The sequence below is a fragment of the Siphateles boraxobius genome, unplaced genomic scaffold, assembly GCF_051911475.1.
Source record: "Siphateles boraxobius isolate OS27281-9 unplaced genomic scaffold, OSU_SipBor_1 19, whole genome shotgun sequence".
Lineage (NCBI taxonomy): Eukaryota > Metazoa > Chordata > Actinopteri > Cypriniformes > Leuciscidae > Siphateles > Siphateles boraxobius.
The window spans coordinates 10,213,249-10,230,105 of NW_027508799.1; positions in this window are offsets into that span (position 1 = coordinate 10,213,249).

The following is a 16,857-nucleotide window of genomic DNA, read 5'->3' on the forward strand; positions in this document are numbered from 1 at the left end:
CTACATAAACTTTAATATTGTTGACATTTTGGGCACACGAGCGTTGCGTACTATTTGCGCTATATGTAGGCCTATGGCTTATTGGTCTTTGTTTGTTGTTGTTGGTTTTGCGTTATATGTATATGGCATATTGGTCTTTGTGTGTTGTTGCTGGTTTTGCGTTATACTGTATGTATATGGCATATTGGCCTTTGTGTGTTGTTGCTGGTTTTGCGTTATATGCAGGCTATATGGCATATTGGTCTTTGTGTGTTGTTGCTGGTTTTGCGTTATATGTATATGGCATATTGGTCTTTATGTGTTGTTGCTGGTTTCGCGTTATATGCAGGCTATATGGCATTATTGGTCTTTGTGTGTTGTTGCTGGTACGTTGCAAATAGAGGGGCAGCACAATTGTTTTTCGCCTAGTGCGGCAGAAGTGCACTCATTCGAAGTGTAAAAAAAGCTGTAAAGCACATGGAGGAGCTTTACAGGGGGTATGGCTTATCTAAATGAGATGTAAATGAGCCCTATTGTCACCCCCAGCAGCAGAGACAGGTGAGAACTGCACAATCTTTAGCTCGTTTTCTCCTCTTTGAGCTTTTTTAAGTGCCTACTTTAAAATGGCCACAACTTCTCCAAATATTATCAGATTTCCACATGTTACACATCGTTGGAAAGCTTGGATATTACACTCTCAGAATCTATGAATAACTCAAAATGCCCCAGAACCGACTTGTGTCCCTAGTTTCCGTGACTGGTCACATATATGAATGCAGATGCAGGGAAATATTATCCCTTTTTGGGAGATTTAACATGTATGGTTATCTGGGTCAAACCCGTATGAATGATTATTAATTGAAAAATTACTAATTTTGAATACATATCCCCAAAGCCTGACCCAGGTTCCTTACATTACTGACCCCAAACTTTTCAACTTTAGCTTATAATGTTACAAAAGCTTTCCATTTCAAATAAATGCTATTATTTTGAATGATGGTTTGTGATTGTATAACATTAAAATTCTGTTTAGAATTAAATTATATATTAATAGGTTAGGCAAAACAAATGTTTATGTCTCAGAACCTTTTATACACATTCTTAACTGCAGACACTGAAATGATATACAGTACACTGTGTGATACAGTACAAAATATTTAGACTGACCTGTATTTTCCTTTTCTGAAGTTGGCAACCCTACCGGTGAGTGTATGTGGTCCATATCAGAATGAGAACTGATTGGAATTATAAAGGAAGATGTTTTTTTTTTGTACTGTACATGTATATGTTTTGCTGTTTTTTGTTTAGTGTTGTATGCCCATGTGTATTTGTGTTATGATTATTTTTGTATTTTAGAACTGTATTAGAAATTCCCATGTTAAGAAACTCGCTGACAAAAAAAAAATGCCTATGGGGAAAAATAAAGTACTACTACTAATGGGTAGGCTACTGTACAGTGAAAATAACCCCATAGCACTAGGGAAACGAAAATGATGGTTCGGTACGTACGTTTTGAAGTCACGGTTTGGAATGTTTTCAGTACAGCAGTGAATTTTTTTTAATTAAAGAGTGGTTTATTGAACAACGTCTCGGTTACTTATGTAACCTCGGTTCCCTGAGATAACGGGAACGAGTATTGTGTCTTTGCTAGACACTGCGGGGGAAGCTCCGTTTCTCCAAATTTCGAAGCCTTTAATTAAAAAAATGCATAACACTGCAGTGATCTGAGCGCTTATTGGCTGGTCAGTGGGAACTACATGAACCTATGGCGAAGCAGCATATCTGCGCAAGCCAATTGTGTCTCATCCCGCTGAGAGAGTGCAGAGCCTGCCGAAAGGGGCGGGGCATCTGCCTATAAAAGCAGCTAATATCCACCACAGGAATCAGGTTTAATTCGAATGAAGCGATGAACGCCAGTCATGTAGCGCTTACCACATTGCTGCTTACCAGAGTATTGACCACCGTATCCGGTATCCAGTTTGAGACACCAGGGATGGCTTTCCACGCCTCGGCCCGAGTGGCTAGGGGCTGAATAATTTCAGGAGACAGTTCGCTGCATCTGTTTGAGTTTGGAAGAGGAAAAGTGCTCTTTTTTCGAGTATATTAGTTTCTTATTTTGTTCACTATAACAGCGATCAATTGCATTGGTGCATGAACTTGACAGGCCCATAGTTTGTAAGTGCAACATTAACTCCAACAGCTGGAACTGAACAAGGTGTTTGTAAGAACACTCTAGACTTTTTGGTGGCTGGAACGGCTAAAGCGAGACTTAACCCTCCCCTCTTCCTTCCTGGCGGATCAGCTTCTGAGGCGCAGGGTCCAGCGTTATCTTAGGCCGGGGTCCCTGGTGCTTAGGAGGGAAGTGCTTAGGCTGTTGGGGGCACTGTCGATGCTCAGGCGGTAGTAGCTGAGTGCTCGCAGGCGCTGGCTGCTGAGTCTGCACTGTTTTCTGGTGACTCGATGTAGCAGAGCTGGAGCTTTGAAGAGGAAGTGGCGCATTGCTTTGCAACGACTTCTGTGCCGCTGTGAATCACTCAGTGAAGCCGTCAACCATGGGGACGAAGAGACCAGTGTTGGAGATTGGGGAGTCAAGGAAGGCAGTCCTGTCTGCTTCATCTACTAAGCCAGACCAATCCTCAGAATCCGTCAGATTCTCCAAATAAGGGAGTGGAGAGAGTGAGGCACACGGGGGCTAGGCCGGCGTGAGAACGCTCACTCCTCTGACCCCGCCGTTTATTTCTCTGAGGTTCCTTTGGGGGTTGGGGCAGTTAAGGGGCTAAAGAGAGGCAATGAAAATAAAAGCACAAACGTCAAGTATCACGAGTAAAATCATTTTTCTATGGTAAAAGTAAAAATCTGCAAGGAAAGATATAAGAGTATAATGTCAATCACAAGCAGTGTTGGGCATGTTACTTAAAAAAGTAATTAGTTATAGTTACTAGTTACTTCTCACAGACCCGTCGCTATGGGCCGGCCATAAGGAGCCCGGCCCGCCCCAAAAAATGCTTGTGATTGGGCGGATGGATGCACTTTGCTTCTTGGTGGTGTCGTCTGAGAATTTCTGCAAGAAGCATCTGTCGGTGTTGTATTGAAAATCCGCTGTGTAGATGGTAAACAAGAATGGAGCCAGCACAGTTCCTTGTGGCACCCCTGGGCTGCTAAGAACAGTGCTTGAGACACTGCAGGCGTACATACTGTGGTCTGAGGGATAAATAGTCCAAACTCCACAGGACTAGTGATAGAGCCACCTTCATCCTTCCCATTTCTCCTCTAGCAGTCCAGGCTGAATGGTATTAAAGGCACTCGAGAAGTCAAAAAATGTGATCCTCACAGATGCTTCAGTGGTTTCCAGGTGTGTATACGCCCTCTGCAACATATAAATGAGGGCATCATCAACACTGATGTTGGGCTGATATGCAAACTGTAAAAGGTCCATTTGAGTTGACACACTAGTCCTGATGTAGTCTATGTTGCTGCTATGTGGAAAAAAAAACAGCAAAACGCGCCGGCCAATTGTGGACCCCAGAGGGTTAAGAGAAGGGGAGAAGGAGATGGAGCGGAAGCAGTGATACTCAGCAGACCAGGCGAGGGAGGCTGGAGTGATGTGGGGCCGTCAAATCTATTGAAGAATCTGTTGTTCATATCATCAGCCAGACTCTGTTCGCATTAGGCAGCGTATCGCCCTTCTGCTACATGCCTGTGATCTTCCACATCCCAGCCCACAACTGCTTCGCTCCATCTTGCTGCAGCTGTTGTTCTAATTTCAAACTATACACCTCTTTTCCCTCCTTAATCTCCTGTTTCATTACCTTTTGAAGTTCTTTGATTTTATTCCTGTCTCCTTCCATGAAGGCCTCTCTCTTCTCATTTAGCAAAGCCTTCAAGCTGCTGGTAATCCATGGTTTGTTATTAGGGAAGCAACGAATTGCGACGGACGGTATGATGTCATCATAGCAGAAATTGATGTAATGGGTAATGCATTCTGTAAGGCCGTCAATACATCCCCATACTCCTCACAGAACACATTCCAATCTGTAGTCTCAAAACAGCACTTCATAGCTTTCTCAGCTTCAGGATACCAGCATTTTGATGTTCTGATGGTGATAGGCAACCTCTTCACAGCTGGGGTATAGGAGGGCGAGAGGTGTAGCATGTCATGGTCTGAGCATATCCCCAGAGTAGGTTAGTAGGTTAGCTGGTCACTGCCACAGTCCCTCGATCCTGATTCCAACTGTTCAAGCCTTCCAGGAAGTAAAGCTGGAAATTCAGTGCATTGGCACTGGTTCCTAGAACTTGCCTTTCAAGCTGAATAATGCATATAAGTTATTTAAGACTGTTTTGAACTTTTTCTTCCCAAGTGTAGAAACTCGGAAGCGAAGACCAGGAGACTCGGGTTTGTATCTTTAGAAGGTTTCTTTATTGAGAACACGAGCTGTGTGTTGCTGTAGTCTTCCAAGCTCGTCTCGAGTCTAACTAAGGGAAACGTTCCCTTGCAATTTATAAACATTTAGGGGAAGGGCTTAACATTGTGATGAACAAGGCATGTAAATGATGTATACAGGTTTAGGAACCTGCCCTATACACTGTTAGCCCGGACAAGTTGAATCTACTTAAAAAATGTGAGCAAACTGGTTGCCCTAAAATAATTAAGTAATGGTAACTTAAAAAATGTAAGTTAATTTAACTTAAAATGTTTTGTAATATCGATTACTTTGTAGTTATTACACATAGTATATTTAAGTTCAATGTACTAGCCCGTATACTTAAAAAATTGGAGCAAACTGGTTGCCCTAAAAAAATTAAGTAATGTGTACTTGATAAGTTGAGTAAAATTTTTAAAAAAGCAAGCAAACAACATTATAACATTTTTCACCTCTTTTTATTTCAATTGAAATCTTTTCATTTTAAAATACAAAACACATGGAAGCAACATCATTTCTTTCCTTCAAGTTTAAGAGGTTTCTATCTTTTGTAATAAGAGTGTCTACTCAGAAACAAGTAGAGCTAATAACCCTTAATGAAATGCTTAAAGAGGCAAAATGTGTGAACAATTCTCCTGAGAAGATTTTTCCCATAAAACAACTGTATATGTATACAGATATAACATTAAAACTACAGTTTGCATTCACTTACATTCTTTCAAAAACAAAAGTTATGATCTTCACTTGAACACATTTTCTTAGAATCCCAAGATTCACCTGCTTTTATTTGCCAAATTTTACTTCCTGCAGATATAGTCTGCAAAACTATCAGTGTGAGGAAACATGTTATTTTTAAAGTGCAACAGTGCAAAGTTTCTCAGATCAAAAAGCAGAACTACGTAACTACATCAAAACAAAAAACTTTGGCTTTGAACAACCAAACTTTAAAGTAGTGTAACCTGGGGCTTTTTTCACAGTACAGTGAATATTAAAAGGTAAACAAAAACAAAGTAGATGTCTTGTGTAGAGGAAGCCCCGCTACACAGTAACTGCCAGCTGATTTTTTAAAGACTGAATTTTAGGTGTCAGCTCACCCTTTCCCAGGTTAAGAAATACCTGCTGGATGAAGTGGAATGTGTTTTTCAAGCACTTCGGATAGTCCAAGTGCAGTGCATAAATGAGTCCGAAGAGAAGACAGAAGGCCTGAGGCAGGTTTTCCGGTTCCATCACTAAGCTCCCTTCCAAGATGATGTGCACTCTGAAAGGGTTTAGCTGTGGACTTTCTGAATCCAGACAGAGGATTCCCACTGGAATTTGGTTGTACAAGTCCTTGTCATTGACATCCTAACAAAGAAAGAGATTGACAAGACATTACCATGCCAGTTAGATAATGGTGTTGTCAAATAAAAATGAAAAATCACCATACAATGTAACACAACTACACTAAAATGTATTACAAAAAAACAGTCTGGTTAACTGTATATTTTACACTTTCAGTCCCAGTTGTGCACAAACTTTTTTTAATTAGCTGCCAAGACACATTCACTGTAGTTTTGCGACCAATACTTGTAATGTATAAATCCATTTATGGTAGCACTGTCCTTCAAAATCAAAAGAAATTGGTAAAAGGTCTTACTTTCAGGTGTACTTAAATTCAAATTGTGTCATTAATTACTCACCCTAATGTCATTCCAAACCTGTAAGACTTTTGTCTTCAGAACACAAATCAATATCTCTGAAATCTGAGAGTTTTCTGTCCCTCCATTGACTGTCTGCAAAACTATCACTTTCAAGATCCATAAAGGTAGTAAAAAACTCATTAAATTAATCCATATGTCTCCAGTGGTTTAACCAAGGGGGTAATCCATCAGCCGGAAGTTGAAGCTGCCTCCGGGGGCCGCCATTGTAGCTGGCTATCACCTGCTGTTAGCATCCCATTGACTCCCATTCATTTTGGCGTCACTTTGACAGCGAATAACTTTACATCTGAGGCGTCCAAAGACTCCATTTGTCCATTATTTATTTCTAAAGAAACACGACAATGTATAAAAGGCTCCATTACTTTGTATCTTACATTATGGCCCCGTAGAAGAATGGCATCTACGCTAATTTTAGTGTGTTTGTTTATCCCGAGGTTTTCCCGAAGCCTGCCGGATCCAGACCGTTTCCAGATCTGACGAAGGACTTTCGCCTGGACCCGATGACAATGCAGTGCTGAAGTGCCAACTAGCCTCTCCCTATGGAGGATCCCTATACCACTCTACAGATAAAGCCTTGTGGAATTTTTTTTTTGGTTTGCGTACCTACCCGAAGTGATGAGATAAAATAAAATTCTGCATCAAAATTTATAGACAAGACAAGTAGTTTGTTTAGGCATGGTTTGTAAGAATTACAGACCTGTACACATATAATCAAACGCACATAACTATAGAATCAGTTCATAATGCGTATGTGAACGCCATCAGCGTCTATCACAGGTTCACGTTTAAAGTCTGTTTCGAGGGAACGGTGTCGTCTTAGCGGCCCCTAATTTCATAACAAATGATCATTTAGACGGAAGTGAATCAATCAAAACTAACTTTAGCTGGAAAAACATTTTTCAAGAACCACTATAAAACTAAACCAATCTCTGTTACCTTAAATTAAATGTTTACCTCTGTAAAGCTGCTTTGAAACAATCTACATTGTTAAAAGCGCTATATGACTTGACTTGTAAGACACGGCTAGCTACGGCAGGACGTTAGCTGACCAGGCTAGTCTAAAGAGCTACAACTTGCTTACCCCCGAATCAGCCCCTTGCTCGTTATAACTTAAAAATGACCGGTTCGTGTCTAATCATGCCTTATCTATTTAGCCCGAAGGCTTAGCTAGCGATCTCTATGCTTGTTAATGTAAATATGGCTAACGTTAGCGTAGTTCACATCGTAAGTTAATGTTAATATTTTAAATGGCGACTGGGATCACTTCTTATTTTGTGAATCCATTCACGGGAAAGTACAGGATCTTTGGGGAAACAATGGAAGGTTTGACCTGTATACGATATCATTCTTTTGGAAGAAGTACATTTGGGAACACAACAATTCGGTGGCATTGTAGGTAACGTTATGACAGTAGTTAGCCTACAGAGGGCCAACGTTACTTCCGTACCCCAGCCTCTTTTTGGTTTAAGTTGGTGACGTAGGTGAATAAGGTGAATAACAGTACAGCTTTTCAGCCTGCATCGCTGGTGAACCCATCGTTTCCTCTAAATTGAAGGTAAGCTCGGTCAGCCTAGTAAATTTCCATGTGTGCGTATAGTGTTAGGTAGTTTAGTGTTATTGTCTTAAACTTCACAAACCTGCTCTGGTTACTGCCGCGAATGGTCAAGGGCGTTTGCCTTAACGGCACACATATTTTGTTTTGCGTTAGCTTGCTGCTCTTTGTTCATGTTCAATTTTGATGTTATTTTAGCTGTCCACAAGAGAAGATGTCAATTTGAACAATTTGGAACACTAAACTGCACTTTTACCGCTAGCAGCATGGCATTGAGTTCTGACTGACTAGCTCGTTGCTAACTAGCTAGCATCTGTATACGCAGGGTTCTTAAGTCTCACGCATTGGCCGTGAGACACACGCAATTCAACCAGTTCGGACGCTCACACGCCACACCGTGTATTTCTCACGCTGAAAAGGCAATGCCAACCAAGTTGTCCTGCAAGCTTTAACTTTGTATACGAGGCGCAGGCACACAAAGTGAAGTTTCCTGCCGCCAACACGTATCTTAGCCAGATTGCGTTCTTGACTAGGCAACAGATGCGCGAATACACGGAAGTTGACGGAACATTCTCGGCCACCGTACGCTCGTTACTAGGTAACCAACAACATCGCGCGAACATATGTCGTGATGGAGAAGGTAAGTTGGAAAAAAGCTTGTCTAACATTTTTGGGCTAGAACATTTAATATATAGCTCATTGTATACATTATTATTGATGCAGTCAAAAACTCTACAACTACTTTGCAACCAGGCCAGAACCTTTGGCTCTGTTTGGCTAGCTTATGTTATCTGAAACTAAGGAAATGTTAGTGGGTATGGGAAGGAATGAAGATGTATTTCTTCATTTTATTTTACATTATATATTATACTGTATTAATAGTAATTTTAGTTACATTAAGGCTACATGTATTAAAGCAGAGTGCTCTGGGTAATATTTTATATCCTGTCAAAACATACATTAATCATTGCCATTGCATTTTTATTTTTCAGAGATGTCAGGGAAAAAGCAAAAAGATATTTTTTCATTCAGGGGCCGTATTCACAAAGAATTTTAAGGCTAAAAGTAGCTCCTAACTGGCGAATTTAGGAGCAACTCCTAAAAATAATGGGCGTGTCACTCCTAACTTTAGGACTTCTAATTTTTTTCACTAAGAGTAATTCACGAAGCATTTTAGCCCTAAAAGTAGCACCTAAGTCTGGTACAGCTTAAAAGAAGTCGAGAGGACTCCTAACTCACTAAGACCTATTCACAAAGGATTGTAGTGCATACCACCGCCTCTCGCAGTCGTCCGGGGTCCGCGACACATGCGGGAATTCTGCACTGATCTCCAAAAAATCCTCTCCCATCTCTCACGCTTAGTTTGCTTGTCGAATTTCCCTTTTAATATGTTTTTTTTTTCAGCACCAACTGGGCCAGCAGCAGTAACTGATACTGCGTCCAGTTGGGCTTTCTTTTTCGTTTTGGCGAGTTCATAATAAACCGTCATTCAACTATCACATTACTACAATAGGAGCAACATTTCCTTGCTTTAACTAGTATATTTAGGCTATGGAAGCTTGTTTCCGACACAGAATGAAACATAAAAAAGGTAATTGTGACTTTTTATCTCACATTGCGACTTCCTATATCTCGAAATTGCAACTTTATTTCTCACAATTCTGACTTCATATCTCGCGTTTAGCACCGTCCACGTGCAATGGACTTCTCTACTCACGAAACAGAGACGGTGGGTTGGGCGTCGTGAGGCTGGAAGGACTCATCCCATCACTGCAGGTAAGGCGACTGTACCGGTTGTCTAGGTCTCAGGACCTTATGACGAGACTGATCACGGTCAGGACAGTAGCGCGATCTGAATGGGAACGGAAATGGCAAATGGTAGGCGGGGACCCCGACGACACACCAAGTTTGGTGGTGGAGGAAGGGGTTAACGCTGACGAGAGATCTCTAGTGGTAAAAGACTTGAGACAAGGCGAAAATGATGCCTGGCTAGCCCTACAGGTCCAAGGAGTGGGCGCGAGTGAGTTCAGAGGTGACAAAATAAGCAACTCGTGGCTGTCTGATCCAACGAAAGTAGGTTTCAGACAGAGGCACTACATTGCTGCATTGGCACTGAGGTCGAACACGTACCCAACCGGGGAGTTCCTTGCCCGAGGCCGGAATAAGGGCGGAGCAGCTTGTAGGCGCTGCCAGGCTAGATTGGAGTCTTGCTCGCATATCTTGGGGCAATGTCCTTTTGTCAAGGGAAGCCGGATACGCCGGCACCACAGGATATGTGAACTCTTGGCCGTCGAGGCAGAAAGTGTCGGCTGGAAGGCAATCAGGGAGTTCCGTGTAGAAACGCCCGAGGGGGGCCTAAGGATCCCCGACCTGGTCTGCACGAAAGGCGACACTGCGCTTGTCCTCGATGTTACCATAAGATTCGAAATGGCACCGGACACTCTAACCGTGGCGGCGGTAGAGAAAGTCAACCACTATAAGCCGATTGCGTCTCAGATCGCAGCTATGGTGGGCGTTAGTGTTGTCAAGGTCAGGGGATTCCCCGTCGGAGTGAGGGGAAAATGGGCTTCTTGCAACAACAAAGTCCTGACCGAACTCGGATTGACAGTAGGCCGTAGGGCGACATTTGCAAGGTTGGTGAGCCGGAGGTCACTATTATACTCTTTGGATATCTTAAGGGCCTTTGTGAGTGAACCAGCCTTGTAGGGTTCCTCCACCCTCCAGCTGACGACCAGCTGGTAAACGGGGGGACAGTGGGGCTCGTAATAGGAGGGTCGGTGGGTCTCATCCATTACGTAGCACTACGATGCGATACTGATGTGCAGTTTAACACAGAACGCCGGACTCGGCTCAAAAGTAGCCAAATGCCTCGTCATCTAATTAGTGACAAGCGCCTGAAATATGCCAGGGGGGGACAACACCCTGATGGAGGTTATAGATAAAGAGCTAACTGGAGTGGGCTTTCAGGAGCCAGCTGATTCCATGAGGTGATTGCCATTATTTGCTGCGGAGACAGTAACAAAACTTAATTATATGAGGGACATGATGTTGGTTGCCATATGGGCAAGTAAAATGTATAGAAGAGTTAATGTTGAGCTAATATGTTTATAACATAGTTTTAACTCCTGAAGGTCGTTAGGCATGGTGGTGGCTAAAGATGAAGACAGCTTTGTAGATTTGAGAAAAGTCTGGATAATAAAGCTGAATGGTAAAAGGTTAATGTAATGACTTTAATATTACATTTTGTCTAAATTACAGTCTTAGGAGGCTGTTGAAAAGATTATTTGTTTATAGAGAGAGAGACTGCTTGAGTGGAGGAAGGGATGGTAACTGTCTGTCTTTTTGTTATCGGCCTGCTAAAGAACAAAATAGTGATAATGAACCAAAACAACCCAGCTGACTTTTCTAAGATGAAATGAGTAATGAACAATACATGTTTTGAAATGGTTAAAAGACTATGTAAAAGTAGGTATAAAAAACTAGAGGAAAATGTGAAGTTTGAAATCTAATTTAAAACTTAAATATTTTTAAAGTAAAAAAACAAAACAACGAACATCGATAATGAGCAGTTACGTGTGTCTATTATGAGTGCGTGTGATGGTGACTGCACTCTATGTCTTGTATGTGTAAGTTTGGGGTACTAATACTCCGCCTGAATAGTGTGTATATTGTGTCATTAACCTCTGGAATGAGGGTTTCATCATTACAGATGGGTTAATGCAAATGACAAGTTTTAAGGAAGCTAATAGTTTTGAGTCAATCTGATGACAAGATGATGCAGAAAATGGGACGAGCTTTAAATGGATTAGTTATCCAGCTCTGTCTGCTACTGGTAATTATGAATCAATCTATGGATTAAAAGCATTTATGTAAATTGGATTTGTGAAGTGGTAGATCGTCGTCCATAATGGGTTGAGATAAACTAAAATGTTATAGATTTGAAGGCAATAACAAAGTGACATATTGGCTAAGTCAATATCAAATTATCCAGAGAGTCCTTCACATTTATGAATATTGTGAACAAAAGGGGGAAAATGTTGTTTGACTGACATTGACCAAGTCTGTACAGCACGACCTGACCTGACAGAAACAATTGAAACAGAATTTTCAGTGAAACGTTATTGAGAACTAGAATAATTATTTTTATGTAAGAACAAATAAGCAGAAGCAGTACTGGATTAACAGTTGCTAAATGCTGATTAAACAGACAGCTTGAAAAGTTGACCATGAAAGAATAAATACTTTCCTTTTTATTAATTTGACTCTGAGTGTCTCTTACGCAGTGATGATGTTTAACAGAATTTTTGCCACAACAATTTGGTAACTGACGTTTGTGAAATAACATTTGGAAAAGTAAAAAGCTTAGGCTGTTTTTGTGGGTATAGTCCCTTAAGTATTAGCAAGCAAGTAAAGACTTTATCTGAGGCCGGGCTGAATGAATAAGCACTGTTATTGCACCCCCGACCTAGGTCGGACCCTCAGTCACCTCAGTATAAACAAGAAATAGTGTATAGTTTAAGTAGGAAACACATCAATTTAACACCCTGGTTATCATTACACACCTTGAAACCCACATGGCATTTCAACAGGCTAAGAAATACGAAGAAATAAAAGTAGAATAAAATCCCTCATTTCGACCCCTCTCCTTGTACGTCATCACATAGCGGATAACCACAGCTTTTCACCTTCTGTTCATATCAAAAACATTCATAGAAAGAAAGAAAAAGAAAAGGAAACATACACTTTAACACGTCACAGTAGCTCCCACTACTTGTATCATCATATTTTGTTCATCCAATTGAACAGACTCCCAGCTTTAACCAGTCTCTGTACTGACCTGGAAACACATTATAATGCATGGTAAACATAACAATATTGATAATCCTATCGCTGACATTGGTAGTACAGTACCCCCAACCCCTCAAAGATTAACCAATCTTATCCATTTACCATCAATCCACGGCCATTTCCATACATCACCTCCATTTTCCTAACCATGTTTTCTTAACTTTTAACTCGATTCAGCCAATGGTTTTACTTAGTAAGCTCTATTAAACACCATATTTAATAAAATCAATCCAGAAAAGGTTTTATATTTTTTTATCCATTCTTTTAACCAATGTAGTTGTTCAAAATGAACTGTAATATTTCAAATACGGACCATCTTTTAGCTTATTACCATACATATTCTCCCATGATCGGCCTTTCTTACCCTTAATGGACAGCCTAATCAAGTTTCTTCAATAATAATCCCTATAATTTACCTGAAATATTTTCTAATGAATCCTTAACCAATCAAATCATTTGATCTAAGCCCTATTTTGATTCAATCAAATAAAATCATCAAAATCATCACAAAAACAGATTCTTTTGCTAAACTCAAACCATTAGTTGGTGCATCTTCCTCCAGGTGTGTTGGTCATCTCGTTTGCCCCATGGACATTACGTCTTCACCAGGATGACACTTTGCGTGCCGTAGCCATGGTCTTCCATCGCTGGTTCGGGAGGTACGTTACTAGCATGTCCTTGAATCCCTCACTTTGTGCTCTATTTGATGGTTGAGGCCTGTTGGTGTTGTCTAAGGTGAGAGGCTTGGACCCAGGTGTCACACTCTCCAACCATTTTCTGATCCTTATAAGGTTTTCCCTTAAATCACGACCGCACCCCCACTGGAGTGAACCATTTCTTGCCTGCTTTCACCTGTGAATGGAGACCTTAAGTATTTTGTTAGTGACCGCTTGTCTTGCCGCTCGTCCCCTTTGGTGTGACCTGTGGAATCAACAACCTGAAACATTATCTCCGGATAATTTCTTGCTCATTTAATAGCACTCGGAGTTCTTTTCCTCTGAAAAACCTTCAACCCACTTTGCTCATGTAAACAAGACAACATTTACACATTTAGAACAGAATCAGTTCTGTTTGATTCAATCCATCCTGACATCCTGCATAAGGAAAATCTTAAGTTATGCGCTGTGCAGGTGTGGCCCTGTTTCTTTCTGCCACAATAATAACCCAGGCCAGGATAGTAAGTCAAATTCATCCATAACCATTATTTTATTGGGCACATTCTGCCCTGTATCAAAGTCTGCATGCTCTGTAAAGAAAAACAAATGTCGAGGTTATTTTCAGATAGTAAAATACACATAGTTTATTTTGTCTACTGTGCTGCCGCGGCCTTCGCTGACGCATCTGCCCTGGCGTCTCCTGTTGAAACAGTCCTGCAATTTTGTTATCAGCGTGTGCGGCACACTTACAGACAGCAATTTTGTTAGGGAGAAGAATGGCTTCTTGCCAGGCTTTTACCCAATTAAGCCTAGTGTCTTCCCAACATATATTGTCCCCTAGTAAACCATACTTTGTCAATTGTTATCAAAATTGTTACCAATTGTTACCATCCCCCTTACTGCTGTTCAGTTTCTACTTAAAGACACAAACTGGTACTGAAATAAACTGGCCAAAACTGACCGTCCCTAAGGTCAGAGGTCCTGTCCCATATGTTCCTGAAAAGTCACGCACAAGCACGTACACACATATACTTTTATACATTGAATAGGTTCTTTCTCTTATGATACCTGTTTGGGATCAATGACTATTAAAATTTCTACAACAACTCCTAGCTAAAATATTTTGGTGTGATTTAGGAGTACTCCTAGTGGTAAAATAAAATTCTTTGTGAATACAGCCCCTGGGCACCAAAGGGTAAGCCCCCTAAAAAGGTTGCAATGCATCAAAATGCAACAAACACTTACAACACAAAACACATTTCAGAAGCTGGAGTGTGTGCTCTTGTGTACACACACACACACACACACACACACACACACACGCACACACACGCACACACACGCACACACACGCACACACACATAAATACTCTAATATGTCCATTTGTTCACAATGTCCCACCACACAATAAATCATTATACCGTTTAGACTAGACACATTCAAAATGCAAAAAGATTTGTTTTTCATAACTGTTTGGAGCAATTTCTTGTATTTTTTGTATATTTTTAATTTTTAAATTTAACATCAAAGAGTATATTTGATGTACTTTAAGAGGTTCAACCAGGCGCTCAGGTGAAGTATATAAAGTCCGTGATAGGTGCTCTTGGGTAGGGAAAAGATCCAACGAAACAAAAAACAGGTCCCAGGCACTCAATCAGGTTAACAATGAGGAGAAGGTTAAAGTTAAAAAGCCTTTATTAAATATGGCTTAAATCATAATAAAAGTAAACAAGCCAACATTTTTCGACCAACACATGGTCTTCTTCAGGGCAGAGTAACGCACGAAATGAGAATGGCAGCAAATTATAAGTTAGGTCCCACTTCTAATCAGAAAGAATTCAATTAGACTAGTAAGGATTAATACAAACAATTAACCCAATAAAGCAATCAGGTCAAACAGGATGGGGGAAACCAACATAATGAGTATCTAAACAGGTGACACTCAAAAAAACCCAAAAAAAACATAATATAGAAAATTATCTCCAAAGCAATCTCCCTCAACGTAGGTTATCTGGAGAGAAAAATAGAACAATTAACATGTATTGAACATAAACAAAAAACAAAATATAAGACAAAAACCATATCATAAGAAACACTTAAGCTCAATGTCCTCATTAAGACCTGGATAACGGAGCGCATCCAGCTGATGAATCCAAAATGACTCACGCTGGTTGAGTTTGCGGATCCTATCCCCACCTCTATCCAAAGGTTTGACATGCTCCAAGACCTCTATTTTTAGTAGAGAATCATTCTTATTATGCACATGCAGGAAGTGTTGAGCCATCTGATAGTTTGGGGCTACTGATACGAATAGCATATTTATGCTCCGCCAAACTATCACGTAGACGTCTTTTAGTACAACCTACATAAAACATTCTTATATGGGCAGGATAAACGATAAATAATAAATGTCGTGTTACAGTTTATAAAGTCTTTTATCTTGAATGTTCTATTAGATTTAAAACTCACAAAGGTTTTCGAGGGAATTATATTACCACAATGAACACAATTCATACAACGGTATAAATCAACAGGTCTCTTTAGCCAACTAACCTTTTTCTCAGGGGGAAGATAACTATGTACCAAATTATCACGAAGGGTCGGAGCCCTTCTGTAAGAGAACAAAGGCGGTTGAGGAAAAACCTGTTGGAGAGTAGGGTCAGAATTGATAATAGCCCAGTTATCCTGAATTATTCTTTTTTATCTGTTTAGCCTCTCTACGATATTGTGTGACAAAGAAGGGGCGGAAACAAGTAACTGTCTTACGTTCCTTCTTAATCAAGGTAACAGAACGGTGTAGGGATTTAGCTCTAGAACGTGCTTGAGCAACGATATCTGGTTTGTAGCCTCTTTTAATAAAACATTATGACATAATGTCTGCCTGTTTTTCAAATTCAACATTGTCGTCATATATACGGCGTAACCGCTGGAATTGGCCAAAAGGTACAGTCAGAGGAGCGGCTAGTTGGCTGAAATTGCGAATAAAACGCCGATAAAAATTGGCGAACCTCAGAAACCTCTGTAGGGCCTTACGGGAATCTGGGCTTGGCCAATCCATCACAGCCTTAACCTTGTCAGGATCGACAACGAAATAGCGTTGAAATATTTAGATCACTATTTTTGGACATTATAAACAAGCATGCTCCTTTTAGGAAATATAAGATTAAAGGGTGTGATAATCCGTGGTTTTCAGAGAAATTGTCTGATCTAATTCATGAACGTGATCTTGCTTGGTCAATTGCAAAGAAATTTAAAAATAGCTCAGACTGGCAAAATTTTAGGCACCTGAGAAACAAATGTGTCTCAAATACGTAAAGCAAAATGTGATAGCCCAGCTAATCCCTCAAAATTTTGGAAAGTTATAAAATCACTGTCTTCTGACTCTAGGGATACTGTTATGCCAAATTTATTGAAGTTACACGATAAAATTATTACAGACAGGAAAAGTATGCTAGATTCCCTGAATCAGCACTTTATATCTTCTGGGTTGTTGTTTGAGCATGCAACAAAACAGAGGAGACAAGAGGATTACTTTTTGTCTAGGGAAAATGTACGATCTTATAGGGTTAAATACTAAGAAATCCGCTGGTCCTGATGGGTTGGATCCATACTTTTTAAATATTGCTGCAGAACATATTGCAGAACCTTTAACACACATTTCCAACCTGACTATTGAAACTGGATTAATACCAAGTGTTTT